Genomic DNA, 23093 nt, shown 5'->3' with positions numbered 1-23093 from the left:
GCAACCATGTTCGTGTTCACCATGTGGTGATGGAAGGCCATGAGGAACTCCTTTCCAAGGATGACCTTCACAACATGTAGAACCAGAGGGTGCCTCATAGATAATATTGCCACCATCCTTTTGTCAGTCACCTCCCCAAGAAACGACATCTGATGTTTGGTTGATTCAAGTAAAATCAGGGTATCCATAATAATACCTGCAACTCACAACAATAGACACCTCACAATGTCATAAAAACCACTGCATTCTCCCATTGTTAAATGACAACCATATTTTTATCATCACGGGTACACAATCCCCTAAAGATTAATAATGTCCATCGTTTGGGATAATCTTCCCAAATCTGCCACATAAGCTTAATGATCTACAAACTAACACTTTCACACATTTTCTAATCATCAAAAATTAATGGCAACTTTGATAATATTTGACTTGAATGCCATGTCTTCCTTCCTACCACCTATTGAGTGTTCCCATATACACTCCATAAATGCCTTCATCCTTTCACATCCTCAAGGTTTATCAACATTTATTCCTTGTCTTATGTACCTCAACTCACATGTCCTCACTGCCCATTTTGAAATCACTCCTCTATCACCATCCCTTGATTCCTTTATATAGCCTTTTTGGAGATTTCGTCCGCTAACATGTTCCCTTCCCTATACACGTGTGTGAGCTTCAAATCTGAGAATTTTCCAATCAACACTCTGATTGGCTCCAACCATCAATTTAGTTTCCAATTTAGGGTGACATTTTAGCAAATGTCATTAATGGTGATTAAGGAATTACCCTCCAATTGCACTTTCTCTGCCTTTAATTTGAGCCCCAACTCAAGTCTGAGTAGAGCCACTCAGAATTTAGCTAGATTATTGGTGTCCTCCCCAAGCGCAATAACATTCTCCCCCAATTTTTTTCCTTCATGATCTCCAACGACACATCTTGCACCACTTGGTCTCGTATTCCCCATTGAAGCACCATCAAAATTAATTTTTACCCACCCAACCTCAGGAGTTGTCCATTGAACACCATCCTATGGGTTTATCGAGAGATCAACCTAAACCTAACCCCATTAATGAGGGATTTTTAAAAAACTTTATTATTAGTTATTATATTTTAAAAAAATTCTATTCTTTACATTGATTATAAAATTCAAAATAACTTTAATAATATTTTACATTATTTGTGATATCAAAAGATAATAAACAAAATTAGATAAACAAAATTATTTTTTTTTTACCTTTTTAATATGATTTTAATTTAATTTTTAATATAAAAGTTAAAATTTAAATTGTATAAGTCTTCAGACATGTAGTGTCGCGGTTAAAACGCTCTGTTGGTGTAGCGACCACCAAGGTTCAAACACCTGTTGAGCCATTGTGCTCGCAGACCTTGTGTCTTCGTTGGGCCATTGTGCTAGCGGGTTTGAACAAGTGAAGTGTGGGGATGAGGTCCCTTGGTTGTGGCCTCACCGGTTCATTGGTCTGAGCCAAAAGTGTTTCAAGTGGAGCCGAAGGGTGTGTCATGCCAGCGTCGTCTGTCACGTTAAAAAGTTTACCAGGCATTATTTAAAAATAAAAATAAAAAAATTATATAAATTTAAATATAGTTTATTTATTTTTAATATTTTATTTGAATTATAGTTTTAATTTTTCAAATCTGATTTATTTAAGAATTTAATTATATTGATGTTCTATTTTATAATATATTTTTTTTGTTAATATTGAATTTGTCTTTCAGTTAATATTATTATTGTTTGTAATATCAATATTTTATTTTCTTAAAATTTTCAAAACTTAAATTTAGATTATAAAATATAATTTATAATATAAACATGCTTCATTTAAAAAAAATTAAGTTCTTGATATAATAATCTTATATACTTAGATGTTTATATTAAATTATTGTAGTCACATAAATCTGTCCATTTTAATTAAATGAATATTTGTTATTTATTTAATTAAAAACCCACGAGCCATTAGTTAATTAAATTAACATTTAATTAATTCATCCTCAAGCATTCTCCTATTAATTAAATAAATTATTCAATTTATTTTAATTAATTCATTAAACTAAATTCACAATCAACAAAATGAGTAAATCCTATTTATTTCATTTTACATCCCCTTTCCTCTTTTAAATAATTAAATAAAACATTTATTTAAATCATTAAAATCCACCCCACTTGCATTCTCCTAAAAATGCAACTTGCACCTATTTGTTGAAATAAATGAAATTTATTTTAATAAAAATCCTATTTTCCCTCACCCACCAAACCCACCTGCAATCCTAAACCCTTTTTAGGCTTTTCTAACCCCTTCCTAATTAGCCTAATCCATCCCCTACTTATTGTCACATTCCTAAGCAACTTAGAGTCACTTCTCAAAGACTCTTAAGTCTTTGAAAAACATTTAATGCTTTATGTGTCCAACAAGCTAACCTCTAAAGTCTTCCAAACCAATAATGGCTCTTACATGACCATTTATGGTTAAATCCACTTGCACCTATGGTTAGGGACTTTGACCCCTAACTCAACCCTCATGTGACCCATGTGTCTCCTCAAGCATTTATTGCTTTAACCATGGTTATCCTCACTAACTCTTGTACAAGAGTTTATCCATTGGATAAAAGCATTATTCTTTGAATAATGAATTTATTCACTCAGCCCAACCTTAACCTTACCTCCTAAGTTAAGCCTCAGGTCATGTCAAGCATTTAATGCTTATTCCCTCTCCTCTCAACCCATCTCATGTTGACAAGTGTCAACATCAGATTGGGTTGAAATCCCTCTCATGGATTGAATATCATTCAATCCTGACCCTTGTTGAGATTACTCAATCTCAACCATCCATTGCTCCATTTTTTCTATAAATAGAGCCCATTTCTTCATAATCCAGATCCTGAAAACTTGTATGCATTTACATTATAGTGAATTTTAGAGAAGAGCATTTAGCATAAAATCATAAATACATTGTTATTTTGGTCTAAAATAAATCATTCCCATTTCATACCATCGAAATATTAGTTCATTCACACTTGCATAACATTTAAAATAATCATTTGTCAATCTTGAACCTCCATAAGGCATCTATAGTGCAAAAAGCTGATGAGAGCTACACTAATTTGAAACTTGGAGAGGAGAGGAACAAGGAGAAGCTACCAGCATGGTAGAGAGCATATGGAAATATTTAGTTACCTTTTGTAGATTCCTTAAGCTTTTTATTTGTTTAGTAGTGTCTTTCTTGATATGTTTGCTTAGGATAGCATTCAATCTTTGATTTGCTAACACTAATGACTAACTCTTGTCTCTTGTATTTCCTTGTGTGTGTTTATCTATCAAAAGAGGTTTTTACTAATCCTTCCATTTTGCAGAGCATCATTTGGTGAACCCAACGTGAATTGAGGAACAACTTTTTGAAAAAAAACTAACTTGTTTAACTGTTTAAATTGACACACAGGTCGCGCTTCGACGTTTTTGTTCGTGCTTTAGCGCTATCGTTATTTGGTCTTCTAGCGCTTTTGTTTCTACAATAGCGCTATTGTTCATTAGGTAGCGCTTTTGTTTCTGTATTAGCATGTTTGTATTGTTGTATAAATATTCTATTTTAACGCTTTTGTCCTTACTTTCATGCTTTTGTGTTAAGTAGCGCTTCTGTTTTCACACAAAGTAGCGCTATTGTAACAGAGCGTTGTAAAAAATTCTTTGTAACCGATAAATTGATTTTTATTAGACTTATGGAAGCCCACCATGTGTTCGGATTTTACTAACTTTTCATTTCTTGTGCAGGTTTACACTAACCCTTTTTATTGCTTAAAATTCCCTTTTTTAAATTTTATTGCAAGTTAAAACAAACTCAAACACTTCATTTGGTGCTTAAAGATCAAAATTTCATTTGGTGCTTTAAAACTCGCAAGCAAATTTTGTTTTTCATGCAAGATAGGCAACTTGAACACTTCATTTTGGTGCATAAAACTCAACCAAACAAATTTTGATTTCCTTGCATCAAATTCAAGTTAAAAAATCACAATCCACACTTAGTTTTTGGGCAAATAAAAAGAACAATCAACTTGTCTTGTTTTTCAAAGTGATTTACTTCAGGCAAAACGTGTTTTTCATTAAGCTGACCAGGATTTCATTTTTCTTAGTTTACTCAACATATTGCCTTTGAAGGATAAAAAGAACACCATGGTTATTGGAGCAACATCTCCAAATAGATAGATCATCATTGCAATGATAAGTTAAAAAGAAGAAGTGTATTTTGTGTTTGGCACACTTGTGCAAAAGAGTTTGTCGTGTGGTCCTACTTCTAACACACACTATCCTCTCCCTTGGCATTCGTGGTCCTAGGTGCAAGAGAAAAGTGTTAGTAACACTCAAAATTTTATCTTTTTAAGAGAGGTCTGCCAAGAGACACATCAATCTTGGGAATGACCTCGCGCGGTAAATCCTTCGAGCCGCTATAAAAATCAGGTGTGAGCGAAAGTTGTAGCCTTGGGTATAGATGTTCCTACAATGTAACTTGTCGAAAGGACAAATGGGCCCCACCACAAGTTACAAGGCTCTTAAGTGAGTCACTGCAAAATGAACTTATGTCCAAAGACATCGAAAATTACTAAACACCTTTATGTAGTAGCCCACCCGTTATATTGATTGAGGATATTTGTGAGAAGTTCAGTGCAAGAGCATAAAAGGTTTGGCTCCCAAGATACTCACCATACATATTTCCTTGAGTAGAAACATAACTTTTTAAAAGGTTACTTGTAGCCTGATAAAAGTGGTGACTCCCCCATCATAGGGATCATCTATTGGTTATGCTCATGCAAGACTTAGTATATCACATCCTTACCTGCCACGACAGGATTCATAAGGTATGTAGTACCAAAGTTGAAGAAATATCAAGATGTGGGCTGAAATTATCGCAACTAGTCATTTGACTTTAGGGATAAAGAGTATTTGAAGTGTCTTCATTTTGTGTCTAACCAGTACAAATTGAGCTGACTTCATGCTTTGGAAACACCTAAAATACGTTTGTAAGAAAAGGGTCATAAAGAGTCCAAAGATTGGGTTGATCTAGACCCACACTTATTTGTGCCTTTAAGGCAACATTCTTGTGTTTATGTGCTTGCTTTGTTTTCTTGTCAAAGAAAAGTCAAATATCAAATTCCAAAAGCAAGTATTCATCCAACACAAAATTTTCAACACATTTTCAAAATACCAACAAAGTGCAACAGCAAAAGTATCAAACTATATGACCATTCTTCACATCTTGAGAAAAAAGAATCTTCATCAACATATCAACTTGAAGAAAAAACCATTGAGCTCAAAAGTTTTTATCAAAAGGAGGAAATTATTCTATCTTAATAAACAAATCTTTGTCTCTCATAGAACCTTCTTGCATTACATGCGTCTATACCTTCAAGGAAAATCAAACAAATTTGATCAAGAGTCATTAAACCGCAGAGCGTTTACTCAATATCGAGCTTTGAGTTATCACAAAAACAAGGGAGGCAAGATCAATCCTGCCTTCTTTCCAGACATTTGTATCACATACAACTCAGCTAGAGAAGAACCACCTACTCCTGAACAAGAAGAGGAAGAGTTTGTTCCTTTTGTAACACAAAGTTTCTATTGAAGTTCATTTCATCCATTATCCTATTCACACATCATCAATCCATTCCAACTCTCAAAACATCAAGAGGTTTTTGTCCTAAGTTCTCTTTCGATATTTCTTGAATCAAACACAATACATCACTTTTTAGAGTGTCTCTACATATAGGATAAACTCATCCTAAGAGGCATTTCTACACAGGTTAAAAATAGTCTATGAGTGAATCCTCTCATTAATAGGTAGTTGAGTTTGTAACACATCTCAGATCTCTCTATACCTTATCATATCAAACATTGTCATCAAACACAACAAGCAATTCAAGAAAGGACTTTGGTCGCATCTACCTTTAGTGCTAGAGATCCATATGCAAAACACCCCACCAAACATAAACCTCTCATTTCATCAATAACTCATCATCATTTTCGCAAAAACTTCAACAGCAACTTGTAAGCAAAATGGCTCAAACCAGATCTAGAACTAGACAAATGGAAATTGAGGAAGAAAAGGAGGAAAATATCAATGAATTCCAAGAATCTCTTGGAGGAAATCCAAATGATGAAAATCCAAGTACTCCTACTCCTGTGGCAATAGAAAGGGCACAACACAACCCTCTTTAATAAACTTTTTGACGAAATACTCAGGAGCAATGTTGATGCTCACTTTTTAAGACTTGCTCAAGAGGGAGCCAAACTACCCTCTGATTTTGATGTTGCACAACTAAGGCAAGCATTAGAACGCCAAAGTCATAATCAGGATGAAAGAGGTCAAGATCACATCAGATACAACCTTCATCAAGGAAATCCCCCACCTCCTTCTCCTCCAAATGAAATAGACATGTTGCGGCAACAAGTTGAGAATCTCGCCCAACAACTTCATAGTGGTGTGAAAACTAATCAGTTTTCACTTAATGACATTTGTCCCTATCCCTTTGATAGGAATCTTCATATGCCACCTTTTCCATGAGGGTTTGAAACACCCAAGTTCGAAAAGTACTGAGGAAAAGGAGATCCTTGCGATCATGTTAGAGAATTTCATTCAGCTTGCCTCGAAGTGGCATATGAGGACACATACCTAATGCGACTTTTTCCCCAAAGTTTGGGAGGAACAACCACATCATGGTTTTCCCAACTACCAGGTGGCATTAGGACCTTTGAAGAACTAGTCCAGAAGTTCCTAGCACATTACTCACACAATATTGAACGTGATATCACCATGGCTGATCTATGTAACACTAAGCAAAAACCAGGAGAGCTATTTTCAGTTTTTCTGCAACGATGGTGTCAAATGCCTAACAGACGTTCCCTTCAATTACCCGAACAAGAATTAGTTGAAATATTTATTTCCAACTTAAACGACGAAATGGAATTTCACCTAGACGTAAAAGACACAAACTCTTTCAATGACATGATCACCAAAGGTTTAAAATGTGAGCGGGCTCTCATAAAAAAAGGGCTTATCAAGATATACAATGAGCCAAAGGATGGCCCTCGCCCACGCTTCAATAGTGACAAGCCTAACTTCTGGAACAAAAACAAAAACGTTGTCAATGACGGGGTTGTAGATGTAAGGACCATCAAAAGTGCACAACCTGTGGTCCGATTTGTCGGACAGAACCCCCCACCCAAGAATAACACAATTGCTCCTCCAAATCAAGGACGCAATATATCTCAAGACAAACCCAGACAATGCCAACAAAATTTTAAACCAAAATGAACATACACTCCCTTAGGGGAACCTATTGAAATGGTGTTACATCAGTTGGTTTCTCAAAATTTGGTGACCTTACCCAAAACATCAAATTACGAACCTCAGGTCAAACTTTCATGGTGGAGGGATACTGAACATTGCAATTTTTATCAAGGGAAAGGGCATAAGACAAGCAATTGTCATAGATTGAAAGATCTTATTCAGGATCTTATTCACCAAGGTGAGATCAAAATCGAAGGACACAACTCAAAGACAACAAACAATTATCATCTCATGTTTAAAAATCCACTTCCATCACAAGATCAAAGGGGTCCTTCCACTTCAGGGCGAAACATAGATACCACTGATTATAAGCGTGCCGCTTATAATTACACTGTGAATCACCTATATGATGCCAATGAACAAATTGCAACTATTACCATCAAAAATCCTAGCTCCACCTGCAATGTTGTTACACGTCGTGACAAGATCACCATAAAAGCAGCTCCACAAGGCACCACATATATCCCAAAGCAGTATAACCTTGTACACCAATTAGATAAAACGCTCGCACTGATATCTATCTTAGAGCTATTGCGCCTATCCCCATCTCATAAAACAATCTTGGATCAAACTCTCCAAGAGACATCAGTCCCTGCAAACCTAAATACAGATCAGTTCCAAGCCATAGTTGGAAATCTAAGGTCATCACCTTGTCTCACTTTCTCTGAAAGTGACAATACATCCTTCCAGCAACCTCATAACGCCTCACTCCATATTGAAGGATTTATCAACCAACACAGAATCAAGCGAGTCTTGATCGATAATGGAGCAGGTCTGAATATCTGTACACTACAATTGGTCACAACATTGGGATATGCAATTGAATTAGTGGATCCCCGCAAGAAGATAACAATCAAAGCCTATGATGATGCAGAGCGTTCATCCAAAGGAGTTGTTGTGCTACCAATCCGAGTGGGCCCAGTGGTGAAGCACATCATATGCCAAGTTCTGGACCTTCCTCTGCCATATAATTTATTGTTAGGAAGACCTTGGATACACACCATGCAAGTCATTCCATCCACCTACCATCAGTGTATCAAGTTCCCTCATAATGGTGTAGAAATTACAATATTGGGCGATGCAAATCCCTTTGCATATTGTCACAATATCAATCATCAACCAAAGATTACCATTCCCAACAATAGAGAAGCCATCTCATCCACATCATACGTAAGTCCAGCCTCTCTTTCCAGTTCAAACACCACTATACCCAAGCAAGAGAAGTTCAAGATGAAAATAGCAGAGGAATGTCTTGGGGAGTACAATTTGAACCAACTCTTTTGTGTTGGACAAATGCCTACTTCTCCTAGAACTCATGGTAAACCTCAACAGTTACTTCAAACACCACTGGTCCAGCCAGCATGCACTTTGATGCCTTTCATCCTTGGAAAGAGTCAAGAAGAAGAGATCCGAGATGAGGACTTAGCATAATGGATCCATAAAGATCATGTCACCATGAACATCCCACAAGCTAAGCTTCCCACCGATCAATATGGAAAAGGCCTTCTCATTATGCAAAGAATGGGTTATGATGGTCAAAGTACTTTGGGACCTTGCAAGCAAGGAAGACATGAACCGTTGCAGCCCGAATTAAAGCCCAAAGATAACATAGGATTATGCTTTCAAAAGATCCTTCCTAAACTCAGATTCAAAGGAAAACCTAGCAAACCTCTATATCAACCTAAAACTCTAAAGAGGTCACCTTTGATTATATCAACAACACCAAGCACCACACCAACCGCCCCACTGAGGCTAAACATCCTAGCAATAACATCCACAACACCAATCATCCCACCAATCAAACCACCAATCCCATCAACCGCAACAACAACGCCATTATCACTGTCAGAACCCCCAGCGGTATCGACAACATCGACAATTCCAGTAGAAGCAGCAAATTCAACACTACCAATACTCCCTGTATCGGATTCATTGATCCCCATAATCCTTCCTGTAGCACCAATCATTTCATCTACAAAGGTACATCAATCGATCACACCTGCAGTGTTTAACTTAAAGGACATCCCAGTATGGTATAGTAATCGGATACTGGAAAGCAACTCAGAGACTGACTCACATGAGTGGGAATTTGATTCCATCCAACTTAATACTTCAGATGAGGAAGATGCATCACTACCTCCACCTCGCAAAGACATCCCTATTTATAGAGAAGCACAGATAAAGACCTCTTGGATTCTTGAACTGGAAACTTCTTCCACAGACCCTATGTCACATCCTATGCCTGATTTTGACAAGGAGAGTACCATCAATGACCTTCACCACAACATCTTGACCCTCATTGACACCTCTTATGAAATTAACCTGATCGATGAGGTAATGCCTATTAAACATCCTGAACTCATCGAATGGAACCAATCTAATCCCCCATTCCTTGACCAATTCCAAAATGATGAGGCGATCATTGACTTTTTGGAACTACAGGATAACATACCAAGTGGGGATCACAAAGCTGGATTCACCATTGAACTTAATAGCGCAACATACTTTGGGGTGGATGCCAAACCTTCCAGTTGCAAAAATATAACAATAAAACATGGCTCTTCCAGTGAAAACCACACTGTGGCACTGTTTGATCCCACAAAAGTAAAAAGAAAGAGTGTATCCAACGGTGAAAACCTCTTTGAGGCACCTGAGGATGAAAGGTTTGACATCCTCCCCTCTAGTACACAACAAGAATGATCAACAATCCTTATTGAAGAGACAAAAAAATACAACGTGGGGACTCCTGAAACTCCTCACCACATACATCTGGCATCTCTTTTAACTCTAGAGGAACAACCTAAGTTTGTCAAATTCTTCCAGAAGCGCCAGATTAACTTTGCATGGTCATATGTAGACATGCTTGGTCTTGATCCGGATTTAGTCATGCATCACCTCACCGTAGCAGAAGGAGACAAACCTATCAAGTAGAAACTTTGCAAGATGCACCCTCATATTGTGGTACTTGTCAAAGCAGAACTTAAGAAACTCCTGGATGTTGGTTTTATTAGACCAATTGATTATGCAATGGATATCCAATATTGTACCTATTGGCAAAGCAAATGGGGGCATCTATATTTGCACTGACTTCAGAGATCTGAACAAAGCATGTCCTAAAGATGACTTCCCCCTATCCAACATCAACATAATAGTGGACCTAATAGCAAGACATGCCATGCTTTCACTCATGGATGGATTTTCAGGGTACAATCAGATAAAGATCACACCAGAAGATCAACATAAGATGGCCTTCACATGTCTATGGGGAACATACTATTGGAATGTAATTCCTTTCGATCTAAAAAATGCAGGAGCGACCTATCAACGAACAATGACCACCATCTTCCATGACATGATGCATACTATAATGGAAGATTATGTTGATGACTTACTGGCAAAATCACTAACAAGAGAAGGTCATCTAGTAATCTTAGAGAAAATCTTTGATAGACTGGAACAATATCATGTTCGACTCAACCCAAAGAAATGTGTCTTTGGAGTAACCTTTGGGAAGCTTCTAGGATACATTGTCTCAAGCAAAGCCATTGAGGTCGATCCTGCAAAGGTAAAAGCACTCATGGACATGCCACCTCCGAAGAACATCAATCAGCTAAGGACATTACAAGGGCGGCTACAATCCATCCGAAGATTCATTGCACAACTGGTAGATAAGTGTCACCCCTTTACACACCTGTTACACAAAAACATCCACTTTCAATGGGATACCAAATGCCAGCAAGCATTCCAGATGCTTAAGGACTATCTCATGAATATACCATTGTTTATTCCATAGATCCGAGTAAGTCTCTATTACTCTATATCTTAGCAACAAATACAACATTAGGAGTGCTACTGGCCCAACACAATGCAAAAGGGAAAGAGTGTGTTGTTTACTACATCTCTCGCACACTGGTTGGCTATGAACTCAATTACATACCTATTGAGCGAGCTTGCCTAGCAATAATCTTGGTAGCTACTAAACTGAGGCACTATCTATTAACACATAAAGTACAGCTCATTGCAAAGATTGATCCACTAAAGTACTTACTCAACAAAGCAGCATTGACAGGCCGCTTGGCCAAATGGGTGATGATTCTAAGTGAATTTGACATCAAGTATATGGACTGTAAGGCTATCAAGGGCCAAGTTATTGTAGATCAGTTGGCCGATGCACCCCTCATAGGAGCTCATCCTCTCATTTCCAATTTTTCAGATGAAGAGATATTCATGATCACAAAAGCACAACCATGGAAACTATACTTTGATGGTTCATACACTAGGCATGGCTCGGGGGCAGGCATTATGTTTATCACACCTCAAGGTGACAGCATCTCGAAGTCTTACAGGCTCACATTTCCATGCACAAACAACATAGTAGAGTATGAGGCCCTGATCACAGGACTCAGACTGGCCATACAATGGAAATTGAAAGAGTTACAGATATATGGCGACTCCCAACTGGTCATCCGACAAGTAACCGATGAATATCAGACCAAGGATGACAAACTCATTCCATACAAGCAAATGGTGGACAATTTAAAGGCATCATTTACTACTATCACCTTTGAGCAGATACCCAGAGATCAAAATCGAGCTACTGATGCTATGGCTACCATCGCATCTCTCCTAGATCTTCCACATAATTCAACACGCTATGAATTCTTGGTAGAACAACTTTGGATTCCCGCTTATGATATCCCCGAATCTGAGATGATATGTCGCCTTTTCTGAATCCTTATGATACGGTGAGTTCTACACCTATCTACGCGATCATACACTTCCTCCTAACCAATCGAATAACCAACGTAAAACCTTCATTCACCAAACCGCTCAATATACCATCATTGCTGAAACCCTATACCGACGTAGTCTTGATGGTACTCTCCTTTGATGTTTGGAACATGATGAGATAAAAAAGGCCTTGGAAGAGGTACATGAAGGAATTTGTGGAAGTCACGCAAGCAGTCCTTCACTAGCCAAGAAGATCATACGCACTAGATACTATTGGCCATCCATGGAAAAAGACTCCTACTACTTTGTCAGAAAATGCAAGAAGTGCCAAGTTCATGGTGACCTGATACATGCACTAGTGCAGGAATTACAACCAATCACAACACCATGGCCTTTTTTTCAATGGGGACTTGACCTTGTGGGTAAAATCCATCCATCTTCATCCAACAACCACAAGTTCATTATTACCGCCACCGAATACTTCACAAAGTGGATCGAAGTTGTTCCACTTACCCAAGTCACCGACAAGCAGATCACCTCATTCATCCTTAATTAGATCATCTGTCGGTATGGTGTACCCATGTCCATCATCACAGATTACGGGCTTCCATTCAAAAATCAGGATGTCCGTGAGCTTTGTAAAATGTTTCACATCCAACATCGCTTTTCCACTCTCTATTACCCACAAGGAAATGGTCAGGCCGAAGCATCAAACAAAAACATATTGAGAATCCTCAAGAAGACAGTCAATGATGTCGGTCGTGATTGGCATGTTCAATTGAATCCAGCACTATGGGCATACCGAACTAGTATTTGAACCCCTACAGGTGCAACTCCCTACTCACTAGTCTATGGTGCAGAAGCTATCTTACCTATTGAGGTTGAGATACCATCACTACAGGTTTTCTTCCATCATCTCATAGATGATGAAGCATACAGGGTATCACGTCTTCAAGACTTAGAGCTACTTGATGAGAAACGACAAGCTACATACAATCACCTCAAAGCTTATCAGCAACGCATGAGCAGAAGCTATAATCATCGAGTTAGACCTCGCACATTTGAGGTAGGTGATCTTGTTCTAAGAGAGAATCCTTGTAACCAACCCAACCAAGAACATCAGGGAAAGTTTGAATCAAACTAGCTGGGTCCATATGTTATCACTGCTGTATTTGGGTCTGGGGCATATCAATTGGCTACTTCAGAAGGAGAACTGCTAGTAGATCCAATCAACAACATGCACCTCAAAAGGTTTTATACCTAAGTTGTACATAGCATCAGGCTCACATGCATATCAGAAAACCACCAAAAACATTTAGATATGTCCTAAAGAAAATACAAAAAACATCAAAATAGTAAAGAGAAATCATGCATCCAAACGGTGAACAACCACTCATGTGGCACCTTAGGTAAGTGCGATGGTGAAAACCTGGAAAACAGGCGCCACTCATAAAGGCTATGGCTCCATTGTCTTTCAGACTTTTTGCGATCACATTCATTACATCCACACATCCATCAGTAAAAAACATGGCTTGTTATTGATCTGCAATCAAGGACAGTCCTTCATGCGTCTTGCATTCCGCTTTTTCATAGTCACGTCTAAATTGGGGGCAATACTCTTAAACTATTTGATGGAAATGGATTCTGCATTATTTGTGATTAATTGATTTCTTCATTCAAAACCGTCTCACAAAATACCAAAAACACTCAAAACCGTCTCACAAAATACCAAAAACATTCAAAAACACTCACAAGATCCAAAAACATGATAAAACATCCAAAATCAATCAAAAACATGGCAACCCCTTGTACAACTTCTTTTTCAAGCAGATACCAAACAAACATTGTGAAATACTCAAATGATGACCACTTGTCATATCAACCAAACAATCAACATCAACACGCAAACTATCTTAACACGGATGCATCCTTCCTTACCAAAACAAAGACGAGATGACATTTTCTTTGACAAGAAAATTATGTTTAAGCTATCAAATACTTGGTTGATTTGTAGGTTATTTATTCATTTATATCAGGTTCCTATGCAACTCCAAGATATCCACAAGTGATTAGAGTGGTCGGGATGGTTCCTAAGCATTGTTGGTATGTCTTCTGCGAATTGTTCCAATGAAGTTCTAGGGCATGTACTAATGGTGTCTACGTGGGAAGTTCACTAAGATACGTGATCATATGCAAAATATAGTCATGGATCACTATGGCTTGCTGACTATAGCGTATACCTCGACCATATGAGCATGAACCATTATGGAGGGTCCTTTTTCTTTATGCTTTATTTATGTTGTTTGTTTGTAGGTACAATGCTCCATCCTTGGTTCCTACTGCCTCATCCAAATTCAATATTACCATGCTCAATGATGAAAATAAAAGCACTATGGATCATCATTCCATCTCATTTGTTCATATTGCATTCTGTTGCATATCACCCATCCATTTAATCATTCATTATTCATATGCATGGTTTTGAATGCAAGTGTGAACAAAGTTAATATACGAAGTTATGTGATAAATGAGTTGGTCTTGGATACAATCACGACAACGTTCTCTGATACATCATCAGTGTATCATGCAAAGTCTAAACAACCTTGCGTTCATCTATCTTGAGCACATCATCGTTTCATTACATTTAGTTGCATTTAAATACATGTAGTCACATAAATCTATCCACTTAATTAAATGAATACTTAGTATTTATTTGATTATTTAACCATCAATTAATAATTAATTAAATTAATATTTAATTAATTCATCTTAACCCTATTCTCCTATTAATTAAATAAATTATTCAATTTATTTGATTTAATTCACTTAACCAAATTCAGACCATTAATTAAATAAATAGATCATATTTATTTAATTAAATCTTCTCTCACATTTAAATAAATTAATATTTATTTAAAACCCCCAAAATCCCACCTCTCACATTTAAATAAATAAATCATTTATTTAAAATCACCTTTATCCTCCACCCACTTGCATTTTCCTACAAATACAAGTTGCACAATTATTTTAAATAAATAAATCATTTATTTAAAATCACCTTTATCCTCCACCCACTTGTATTTTCCTACAAAAGCAAGTTGCACAACTATTTTAAATAAATTATTTATTTAAAATCCTATTTATCCTCACCCACTTGAAACCTTTAATGGTTTCCCTTAAAGTATTCAAACTTGATGGCTTTAAAGTCTTCAAACTTGATGGCTTCCTTCTATAATCTTCTTAAGACTTTAATGGTTTTCCTTAAAGTCTTCAAGCCTTTAATGGTTTCCCTCAAAGTCTTCAAGCATTTTAATGCTTTATCTTCATTTTTCTCATTTAAATAAATTAATATTTATTTGAATATTTATCCAAATGCAAATTACACCATTTAATTGAAATAAATGATTTTATTTTAATTGAAAATACCAAAATTTCTCCCACTTGCATTTTCCTACAAAATCCACTTGTATGCCTAAACCCCTTCTAGATTCTTCTAAACCCTTCCTAATTAGCCTAATCCATCCCCTAAATATTGTCACATTCCTAAGCAAATTGGAGTCACTTCTCAAAGACTCCAAAGTCTTTGAAAAGCAATTAATGCTTTGTGTGTTCAACAAATTAACCCTCAAAGTCTTTGATAACCATTGAAGGCTTTCAACCTTCAACCACTTAATCCCCAAAGTCTCCAATAACCATTAATGGTTACCTCAAACCCTCCCACATGGTTAAAACATTTGTTTTGACTCAACCTCTACCCAACCCAAAGGTCTCATCAAGCCTTTAATGCTTTGACCATGATTATCTCTTAAACATTTGCACAAAGGTTTATCCTTGGATTAACTCTTAATCCAATGGGTAATCTTAATTTAGACTTGACCCTTACCTTCTAAATAACCATGAGGTCTTCTCAGGCCTTTAATGCCTCCAACCTCTTCTCTCAACCCAATCCTATGTTGACACTTGTCACCATTTTATTGGTGCCAATTGTGCACATGGATCCCCAACTTTCAAACTTGGCCCTTGATTAAACCATTCAATCTTAACCCTTCATTTCCCCATTTCTTCTATAAATAGAACTCTTCTCCTCAAGCAAAAAGAGAAGCATTTAGAGTATTGTTGTTATACTGGCATTAGCATAGAGCTTTTTCATAGCATCACTATCTACTCTTGCATAGTTTTTGCTTATCATATTCAACCATCTTGAATCTCCATATGCCATCCATGGCTAGTGCTAAAAGCTGAGAGCTACACTCATTTGGTACTTGGAGAGGAGAGGAACAAGGGAGGAGCAACTATGAGCATCTTGATTAGCTATTTCATTCTATGTTTATATGCTTTCTATTTCATGCTTAATATCTCTCTTGATATGCTTGTTTAGGATAATCTTTTGTTGCTAACACTAACGTTTGTTTCTTGTGCTCTTGTGTGTGTTGCCATCAAATAGATTTTCTAATCCTTTTTGCAGAGCATCATTTGGTGAACCCGACGTGAATCCAAACACCAAAAAGATCAACTTTTTTTTTAACCAATAACATGTTTGAATGTTGAAAATGTCACACAGGTTGCGCTTTTGACACTGTTTTGGTGCGTTTGACATTATTTTGGCGCTATTCACCCTGTTTCAGTGCTTTTTCCTTCTCTGTCTTTCCCTTTCTTTTAGTGCGTTTGTGTTAAATAGTGCCTCTGTTCAAACGCAGACTAGCGCTATTGTAACAAAACGTTGTACAAATCACCTTGTAACGAAAAAAAAAAAGACCAAAAAAAAAATTAGGCTTGTAGAAGCCCACCAAATAGGCGGATTTTACTAACTATTTTTCTCTTTTGTGCAGATTTAAATTAGATTAAAAAGTAGATTTATATTTTTTACTAACTTGTTTTTTGAAGTTGGTTTTAAAAATGAATTCACTTTTTATTTTGGTTTAAAATTAACTTCACATTTCAAATTTGGGCTTTTAAAAAAGAATCACACATTTGTTTGGGGCTCTTAAAAAGAATTTCATTGTTCCAAGGTAAAAAGAACCACAAACTTATACAAAAACAACTTTATTTTTTTTGCAAGTTAGGAAACAAACTTCGTTTTGGTGCTTAAAATCAACAAGGCAAATTTTATTTCTTGCATCAAGATAAAACTCACAATCCACACTTTCATTTTTGGTGCAAATAAAATTCACAATCAACTTGTCTCATTTTTAAAGCAATTTTACTTCATGCAAACGTGTTTTTCATTAAGTTCACTAGGATTTCCAAATTCTAGATTACAAAACACATTGCTTTTGAAGTTAAAAAGAACACCATGGCTGTTGGAGCAACATCTCCAAATAGTTAGATCAAATTGCAATGATGGATTAAAAAGAACAAGTGTTTTTCGTGCTTGGCACACTTGTGCAAAAAGTCGGTCGAGTGGTCCCACTTCTAACACACACTATCCTCTCCCTTGGCTTTCGTGGTCCTAGGTGCAAGAGAAAAGTGTTAGTAACACTCCAATTTTATCTTTTTAAGAGAGGCCTGCCAAGGGATCGATACTCTTGGGAACGACCTCGAGCGGTAAATCCTTCGAGCCGCTATAGAAATCAGGTGAGAGCGAAAGCTGTAGCTTTGGGTATAGTTGTTCCTACAGTGTAACTGGCCGAAAGGACAAATGGGCCCCACCACCAGTTACAAGGCTCTTAAGTGAGTTACTGCAGAATGAACTTATGTCCAAAAACATCGAACATGACTAAACACCTTTAAGTAGTAGCCCACCCGTTCTATTGATTGAGGATATTTGAGATATAATTTAGTGCAAGAGCATAGATGGTTTTGCTCCCAAGATACTCACCATACATATTTCCTTGCGTAGAAACATAGCTTTTTGAAAAGTCACTTGTGGCTTGATGAAAGTGGTGACTCCCCCATCATAGGGATCATCTATTTGTTATGCTTGTGCAAGACTTAGTATATCACATCCTTACCTGCCACGGCGGGATTCATAAGGTATGTAGTACCAAAGTCGAAGAAATATCAAGATGTGGGCTAAATTTATCACAACTGGCCATTTGACCTTAGGGATAAAAAGTGTTTGAAGTGTGTTCGTTTTAAAGACCAAGTACAAATTGAGCCGACTTCAGGCTTTGGAAATACACCTTAAAATACATCTAAAGGAAGGGTCACATACAAGTCCAAGGATTGGGTTGATCTAGACCCATACTCATTTGTGCCTTTTCGGCAACATTCTTGTGTTTGTGTGCTTGCTTTGTTTTCTTGTCAAAGAAAAATCAAAAAATCAATCCCAAAAACACAGTATTCATCCAACATTTCTCAAAAACAACCAAAAATACCAAAAACAAGGTACAAACAACAAAGAGACAAAATTTATGACCATTCTTCACATCTTGCGAAAGAAGAAGTGTCATCAGAATATTACCTTGAAAAGAAGACCATTAAGCTCAAAGGCTTTGATCAAAAGGAGGAAATTCTTCTATCTCAATAGACAAATCTTTGTCTCACATAGAGTCTTTCTACATCGCATGCATCTCTATCTTCAAGGTAAAACAAACGAGTTTGATTCCGAATTATTGAACCGCAGAGCTTTTATGCAATATAGAGCTCTGAGTTATCACAAAAATCAAGGAGGAAAGATTAATCCCAACTTCTTCCCAAACATCTGTATCACCTACAACACAGCTCGAGAAGTGCCACCAACGCCTGAAAGGGAAGAAGTAGAGTTTGTTCCATTTGTAACACAAAGTTTTTATTGAAGTTGAAAACAAAACATCCATCATCTCATTCATACATCATTATTCCATCATCAATTCATCCCAAAACTCTCAAAACATTAAGAGGTTCTTGTCCCAAGTTCTCTTTTAGATATTGCTTGAAATCAGACACATCACATCACTTTTAGATTGTTTCTACATCTAGGATAAGCTCATCCTAAGAGACACATCTACGCAGGTTAAAACTAGTTCATGAGTGAATCCTCTCATTGCTAGGTAGTCAAAATCTATAACACATCTCAGATTTCTCTACACCTTATCACATCCAAACTCCTCAAACAAACAAGCAATTCAAAGAAGGAATTTCGGTTACATCTACCTTAAAGTGCTAGAGATCCCCATTCACCAACCATCAATCTTTCATTTCATCGACAACTCATCATCATCTTCAATCAACTTCAACAAAAACTTGCAAGCAAAATGGCTCAAACCCGATCACGGTCAAGGCAACGAGAAATAGAAATTGAGGAAGAAGAAGACGAAAATCTCAATGAATTTCAAGAGGCACTTGGAGGAAATATGAATGACGAAAACCCAAGCACTCCCACTCCTGCAACAATAGAGAGGGCCCAGCATAACCCTCTCTTTAACAGACTGTTTGATGAAATACTCAGGAGTAATGCGGATGCTCACTTCTTAAAACTCGCTCAAGAAGGAGCCAAACTCCCCTCTGACTTTGATCTTGCCCAATTAAGACAAGCATCAGAAAGACAAAGTCACCATGAGGAGGAAAGAGGTAGAGATCACATCAGATATAACATTCCTCGAGGTAACCCACCACCTCCTCCTCCAAATGAAATGGAGATGTTGCGGCAACAAGTCGAGAATCTCGCCCAACAACTTCATAGTGGTGTTAAGACCAATCAATTCTCACTTAACAACATCTATCCCAATCCGTTTGATAGGAATCTTTATATGCCACCCTTTCCACGCGGGTTTGAAACACCCAAATTTGAAAAATATAGAGGAAAGGGGGATCCCCGTGATCATGTCCGAGAATTTCATTCCGCTTGTCTTGAAGTGGCTTATGAGGACACATACCTAATGCGCCTTTTTCCCCAAAGCTTGGGAGGAACAACCACATCATGGTTTTCCCGACTACCAGGTGGCATTAGAACATTTGAGGAACTCATTTAGAAGTTCCTATCTCATTACTCTTATAATATTGAACGCGACATCACCATGGCTGATTTGTGCAATACCAAACAAAAACCAGGTGAACTATTCTCAGTATTCCTGCAACGATGGCGCCAAATGTCTAGCAGACGTTCTCTTCAGTTACCTGAATGAGAACTAGTAGAAATTTTCATTTCCAACTTAAACGAAGAAACGGAATTTCACCTGGATGTCAAAGACACAGACTCTTTTAACGATATGATCACCAAGGGTTTAAAATGTGAAAGGGCACTCATCAAGAAAGGACTCATCAAAATCTTTAATGAACCAAAAGATGGTCCTCGCCCGCGCTTCAATAGCGATAAACCAAACTTCTGGAACAAGAACAAGAATATCGTCAATGATGGAGTTGTGGATGCCAGGACTGTCCAAAATGCACAACCTGTGGTTCGGTTTGCAGGACAAAATCCTCCACCTCAGAATAACACAAATGTTCCTTCCAATCAAGGTCGCATCACATCTCACGATGAACCAAGACCTCGTCAGCAAAAACAGAAACGCATATACACTCCCTTAGGGGAACCCATTGAAACAGTATTGCGACAACTCATTTCTCAAAATTTGGTCACTCTACCTAAACTATCAAACTATGAACCTCAGGTCAAACCAGAATTGTGGCGAGATACTGAACACTGTGAATTCCATCAAGGAAGAGGACACAAGACAAGTAATTGTCACCGATTGAAAGATCTCATTCAGGATCTTATTGACCGAGGAGAAATTGAGATTGAAGGACATGACCCAAAAACAACAAATAATGATCATTTGATGTTTAAGAATCCACTTCCATCACAAGATCAAAGGGGTCCTTCCACTTCCCGGCGAGGCACTGATACCACTGATTATACGCAGGCTGCGTATAACTACACTGTAAATCACCTGTATGATGCCAGTGAACAAATTGCAACTATAACCTTCAAAAATCCCACCTCAAATTGCAATGTTGTTACGCGTCGCGGCAAAGTCACCATCAAGGCAGCTCCACAGGGCACCACCTCCGTCTCGAAGCAATATAACCTTGTGGAACAATTGGACAAAACCCCTGCGCTCATATCCATTTTAGAACTATTACGCTTATCACCATCTCATAAAACAATCTTGGATCAAGCACTCCAAGAGGCGTCAATCCCTGCAAACCTGAATACGAACCAGTTTCAAGCCATGGTTGGAAATCTAAAGTCATCACCTTGTCTCACTTTTTCCGAAAGTGACAATTCTTCTTTCCAACAACCTCATAACGCTTCGCTACACATTGAAGGCTTTATCAACCAACACAGGATCAAGCGAGTCTTGATAGATAATGGAGCAGGCCTAAACATTTGTACACTACAATTGGTCACAACATTGGGATATGCAATAGAATCAGTGGATCCTCGCAAGAAGATCACCATCAAGGCCTATGATGATGCAGAGCGGTCATCCAAAGGAGCTGTGGTACTACCAATCCGAGTGGGCCCTGTGGTAAAGCACATCATCTGTCAGGTTCTGGACCTTCCTCTGCCATATAATCTATTATTAGGGAGACCTTGGATACATGCCATGCAAGCCGTTCCATCTACCTACCATCAATGTATCAAGTTTCCACATAATGGTGCAGAGATCACAATCCTGGGCGATGCAAATCCCTTTGCTTTTTGCCATAATATCAGCCATCAACCAGAGATTACTGTTCCTAATAATAGGGAAGCCATTTCCTCCACATCATATGTAAATCCCGCCTCTCTTGCCAGTTCGAACACCCCTATACCCAAGCAAGAAAAGCTTAAGATGAAAGTCGCAGAGGAAGGTCCCGGAGAATACAATTTGAGTCAACTCTTTTGTGTGGGACAGATGCCCACTTCCCCTAGAACATATGGCAAACCACAGCAGTTACTCCAGCAACCATTAATCATGCCTGCATGTGCCTTGATGCCTTTCATCCTTGGAAAGAGTCAAGAGGAAGAGACAGAAGATGAGGACCTAGCGGAATGGATCTATAAAGATCCCATCACCATTGATAAACTGCAAGTTACACTTCCTACGGAACAGTATGGCAAAGGCCTCCTCATTATGCAAAGAATGGGATATGATGGTCAGAGTGCTTTGGGATACTGCAAACAAGGACGACACGAACCTCTGCTACCAGAATTCAAGCCCAAAGGTAATACCGGCCTAGGCTTTGAAAAAGAGATCCTTCCTAAACTCAGATTCAAAGGAAAACCCAGCAAACCATTTTGCCCACCTACAACAAAGAGGACACCTTTCATAATCAAAGCACCATCAAGCCATATCCCCATTGCCCCATCAAGGCTCACAACTCCACCGCAACCATCACCAATGCCAAACATCCCACCAATCGAACCAGTAATCCCATCCGCGGCAGCCATCACATCAATAAAATCATTCGCAACCACAACTGTATCAGAACCCGCAGCAGCATCTATGGCACCAGCCATTCCAATAGAAACCACTAAATCAACACTGTCGATACTTCCAGTGACAAATCATTTAATCCCCATCACGGTTCCTGCAACACCGATCACCACAAAGGTACATAAACCAATCACGCCTGTAGTATTCAACTCCAGCGACATCGCAGTATGGTATAGCAATCAGATGCTGGAAAGTGATTCAGAGACCGACTCACATGAGTGGGAATTTGATTCTGTACAGCTTAACACTTCAGATGAGGAAGACACATCACCACCTCCGCCACGCAAAGACATCCCTGTTTACGGAGAAGCACAGATAAAGACCACTTGGGTACCTGAGCTGGAAACATCTTCCACAGACCCTACATCTCATCCTACGCCTGATTCTGACAGGGAGAGTACCATCAACGACCTTCACCACACCGTCTTAACCCTCACGGATACATCTCCTGCACTTAACCTAATCGATGAAGTAATGCCCATTATCCACCCTGAACTCATCGAATGGAACCAATCAAATCCCCCATGTCTTGACCTCTTCCAAAACGATGAGGCTATCATTGACTTTTTGGAATTAAGGGATAATCTACCAAGCGGGGATCACAAAGCTGGATTCGCCATTGAACTTAATAGCGCAGCATACTTCGGGGCGGATGCCAAACCCT

The sequence above is a fragment of the Cryptomeria japonica genome, chromosome 3, assembly GCF_030272615.1.
Source record: "Cryptomeria japonica chromosome 3, Sugi_1.0, whole genome shotgun sequence".
Lineage (NCBI taxonomy): Eukaryota > Viridiplantae > Streptophyta > Pinopsida > Cupressales > Cupressaceae > Cryptomeria > Cryptomeria japonica.
This window is presented reverse-complemented; position numbering follows the sequence as displayed.